The sequence below is a fragment of the Pseudophryne corroboree genome, chromosome 8 (assembly GCF_028390025.1).
Source record: "Pseudophryne corroboree isolate aPseCor3 chromosome 8, aPseCor3.hap2, whole genome shotgun sequence".
Taxonomy (NCBI): domain Eukaryota; kingdom Metazoa; phylum Chordata; class Amphibia; order Anura; family Myobatrachidae; genus Pseudophryne; species Pseudophryne corroboree.
In genome coordinates this window covers 67,522,357-67,527,206 of record NC_086451.1, presented here as the reverse complement: position 1 = coordinate 67,527,206, position 4,850 = coordinate 67,522,357, and the positions used below count along the sequence as shown (strand labels likewise).

The 4,850-nt window shown below is 50.7% G+C and overlaps 1 protein-coding gene across 5 annotated transcripts in view; it reads left to right on the top strand.

The window, feature by feature from the left end:
- The window catches only part of LAGE3 (L antigen family member 3), a 40,466-nt gene that overhangs the window by 608 nt on the left and 35,008 nt on the right, over positions 1–4,850 (top strand). The window lies entirely within an intron of this gene.

Genomic DNA, 4,850 nt, shown 5'->3' with positions numbered 1-4,850 from the left:
GTAAGTGAGCGTGTGGTGCTCTGCCCTTCCTCTGCGAGAGATCTCTATTGTGTGAACAATAAGATGTGCAGGGGGGGGGGGGGGTCCGTTTATTTTGCTCTGGAGAGGTGCTGTCTGAGAGCTGGGGGGGGGGGGGGGAGAGGTGCTGTCTGAGAGCTGGGGGGGGGGGGGAGAGGTGCTGTGTGAGAGCTGGGGATGGGGGGGAAGAGAGATGTGCTGTCTGAGAGCTGGTGGGGAGAGGAGAGGGATGCTGTCTGAGAGCTGGGTATGGGGGGGGGGGAGAGAGGTGCTGTCTGAGAGCTGGGTGGGGGGGGGGGGAGAAAGGTGCTGTCTGAGAGCTGGGGATGGGGGGGGGGGGGGGAGAGAGGAAAAAGGTGCTGTCAGAGCTGGGGATGGGGGGGAAGAGAGGGGGGTGGTGCTGTCTGAGAGCTGGGGATGGGGGGAGGAGAGAGGTAATGTCTGAGAACTGGGGGGGAAGGTGAGGAGAGAGGAGTTTTCTGAGAGCTGGGGATGGGGCGTGACCTTGTGCCAGCTAGATCACACCCATTCTTACTAGGCCACGCCCACTTTTGCGCGCGCGCCTTTGATACCGGCCCTTCAGCTTTCTTGGAGATAATTCTGGGCTCTTTGACTCGGACTAGTTGGCCACCCCTGCTCTAATGTCCTATTTTTGTAATATGGGTGGCGCAGACACAGCTGTTATTATAATGCAGGTGGCACAGTCTCTGCTGTTGCTATAATGCAGGTGGCGCAGACACAGCTGTTACTAAGGATGGCCATCGACCATCTTTGAAACTTTCGCCATCAATAGGGGAGAACCGGATGGTTTTCATTCATCTATGGAAAGGTATAACCAAATATTATTATTATTATTTTTTTTTAATGTAGTGTTGGGACATGGAGCATAGCTCCGCCCTCCGCCCCCCCAATCACATGCGAAGCTCTGCCCCTGTATTCTGATTGGCCCATGGGCCAGTCAGTGAAAAAACAGGGTTGTCCATCAATGGCTAGCCACTGCATAGTTGGCAGCAGAGCTGGATTAAGGCTTCGGGGGGCCTGGGGTACTTGCGACAGGGGGGCCCTAAAGGTGTGTACACATGGCGAGATTCGGGCTAAACCCCGATTCTCACTATGCAATAGGGACTAGGTCGGTATCGCAAGCATAGATGACTGTGCTTGCGATACTGACTATGTACGATTTTGGCGTACATATCTTTTCTACGACTAACTTTTCTACGAGATAGTCAAAATTGACTTGCCTGCACAGTCTATCTAGGCTTGTGATACCGACCTCGCGGGACCGTGCATTGGTATCGCAAGGTGACTTTCACCTTGCGATCTGCACTATCCTTACGATTTTGACTATATAATCAAAATTGTAAGAAGAAAATCTTACCCGTGTGTACACACCTTAAGATCTAAAATGAAAATCATAATCCCTACAAAGTAAAATAAAAAATATACATATACCCAGAACCTACACTTTAAATATAGCCACACTTACTTTCTTTGGTCAGCTGTCACTCAGCAGCCCTGCGTGCAGCACCGGCGTTTGGCGGTGGGGAGCTGAGACAAGCAGCGGGGAGCTGGGACAGCCAGTGTTGCGGGGAACTCAGCAGAGCTGACAGAGTTCACAGACATATCGCCCGTACACACTGGCCGATGGACTCGCGATATATCGGCCATTCAATAGAGCGACCAATATATCGGGCAGTGTGTACGGGCCATAAGCATGCACACTATTATCAGTTAACATACAAATATTTTCTCTGACGTCCTAGTGGATGCTGGGGACTCCGTCAGGACCATGGGGATTAGCGGCTCCGCAGGAGACAGGGCACAAAAATAAAGCTTTAGGATCAGGTGGTGTGCACTGGCTCCTCCCCCTATGACCCTCCTCCAAGCCTCAGTTAGGTTTTTGTGCCCGTCCGAGCAGGGTGCAATCTAGGTGGCTCTCCTAAAGAGCTGCTTAGAAAAAGTTTTTAGGTTTTTTATTTTACAGTGAGTCCTGCTGGCAACAGGCTCACTGCAACGAGGGACTTAGGGGAGAAGAAGTGAACTCACCTGCGTGCAGGATGGATTGGCTTCTTAGGCTACTGGACACCATTAGCTCCAGAGGGATCGAACACAGGCCCAGCCATGGAGTCCGGTCCCGGAGCCGCGCCGCCGACCCCCTTGCAGATGCCGAAAAGTGAAGAGGTCCAGAAACCGGCGGCAGAAGACTTTTCAGTCTTCATGAGGTAGCGCACAGCACTGCAGCTGTGCGCCATTGTTGTCACACACTTCACACCAGCGGTCACGGAGGGTGCAGGGCGCTGCAGGGGGCGCCCTGGGCAGCAATGATAATACCTTGTTCTGGCTAAAAAATACATCACATATAGCCCCTGGGGCTATATGGATGTATTTAACCCCTGCCAGGTCTCAGAAAAACGGGAGAAGAAGCCCGCCGAAAAGGGGGTGGGGCCTATTCTCCTCAGCACACAGCGCCATTTTCCCTCACAGAAATGCTGGTGGGAAGGCTCCCAGGCTCTCCCCTGCACTGCACTACAGAAACAGGGTTAAAACAGAGAGGGGGGGCACTTATTTGGCGATATGATTATATATATTAAGATGCTATAAGGGAAAAACACTTATATAAAGGTTGTCCCTGTATAATTATAGCATTTTGGTGTGTGCTGGCAAACTCTCCCTCTGTCTCTCCAAAGGGCTAGTGGGGTCCTGTCCTCTATCAGAGCATTCCCTGTGTGTGTGCTGTGTGTCGGTACGTGTGTGTCGACATGTATGAGGACGATGTTGGTGAGGAGGCGGAGCAATTGCCTGTAATGGTGATGTCACTCTCTAGGGAGTCGACACCGGAATGGATGGCTTATTAAGGAATTACGTGATAATGTCAACACGCTGCAAGGTCGGTTGACGACATGAGACGGCCGGCAAACCAATTAGTACCTGTCCAGGCGTCTCAAACACCGTCAGGGGCGTTAAAACGTCCTTTTACCTCAGTCGGTCGACACAGACACGGACACTGACTCCAGTGTCGACGGTGAAGAAACAAACGTATTTTCCTTTAGGGCCACACATTACTTGTTAAGGGCAATGAAGGAGGTGTTACATATTTCTGATACTACAAGTACCACAAAAAAAGGGTATTATGTGGAGTGTGAAAAAACTACCTGTAGTTTTTCCTGAATCAGATAAATTAAATGAAGTGTGTGATGATGCGTGGGTTTCCCCCGATAGAAAATTATTGGCGGTATACCCTTTCCCGCCAGAAGTTATGGGAAACACCCCTTAGGGTGGATAAGGCGCTCACACGCTTATCAAAACAAGTGGCGGTACCGTCTCCAGATAGGGCCGCCCTCAAGGAGCCAGCTGATAGGAGGCTGGAAAATATCCTAAAAAGTATATACACACATACTGGTGTTATACTGCGACCAGCGATCGCCTCAGCCTGGATGTGCAGCGCTGGGGTGGCTTGGTCGGATTCCCTGACTGAAAATATTGATACCCTTGACAGGGACAGTATTTTATTGACTATAGAGCATTTAAAGGATGCATTTCTATATATGCGAGGTGCACAGAGGGATATTTGCACTCTGGCATCAAGAGTAAGTGCGATGTCCATATCTGCCAGAAGTTGTTTATGGACACGACAGTGGTCAGGTGATGCAGATTCCAAACGGCACATGGAAGTATTGCCGTATAAAGGAGAAAAAGACAACGTCTTTTCAGCCTCAGTCCTTTCGTCCCCATAAGGGCAAGCGGGCAAAAGGCCAGTCATATCTGCCATGGGATAGAGGAAAGGGAAGAAGACTGCAGCAGGCAGCCCATTCCCAGGAACAGAAGCCCTCCACCGCTTCTGCCAAGTCCTCAGCATGACGCTGGGGCCGTACAAGCGGACTCAGGTGCGGTGGGGGGGTCGTCTCAAGAGTTTCAGCACGCAGTGGGCTCACTCGCAAGTGAACCCCTGGATCCTACAAGTAGTATCCCAGGGGTACAGATTGGAAATTCGAGACGTCTCCCCCTCGCAGGTTCCTGAAGTCTGCTTTACCAACGTCTCCCTCCGACAGGGAGGCAGTAGTGGAAACAATTCACAAGCTGTATTCCCAGCAGGTGATAATCAAAGTACCCCTCCTATAACAAGGAAAGGGGTATTATTCCACACTATATTGTGGTACTGAAGCCAGACGGCTCGGTGAGACCTATTCTAAATCTGAAATATTTGAACACTTACATACAAAGGTTCAAATCAAGATGGAGTCACTCAGAGCAGTGATAGCGAACCAGGAAGAAGGGGACTATATGGTGTCCCGGGACATCAGGGATGCTTACCTCCATGTCCCAATTTGCCCTTCTCACCAAGGGTACCTCAGGTTCGTGGTACAGAACTGTCACTATCAGTTTCAGACGCTGCCGGTTGGATTGTCCACGGCACCCCGGGTCCTTACCAAGGTAATGGCCGAAATGATGATTCTTCTTCAAAGAAAATGGACGATCTCCTGATAAGGGCAAGGTCCAGAGAACAGTTGGAGGTCGGAGTAGCACTATCTCAAGTAGTTCTACGACAGCACGGGTGGATTCTAAATATTCCAAAACCGCAGCTGTTTCCGACGACACGTCTGCTGTTCCTAGGGATGATTCTGGACACAGTCCAGAAAAAGGTGTTTCTCCCGGAGAAGAAAGCCAGGGAGTTATCCGAGCTAGTCAGGAACCTCCTAAAACCAGGAAAAGTGTCAGTGCATCATTGCACAAGGGTCCTGGGAAAAATGGTGGCTTCTTACGAAGCGATTCCATTCGGCAGATTTCACGCAAGAACTTTTCAGTGGGATCTGCTGGAAAAATGGTCCGGATCG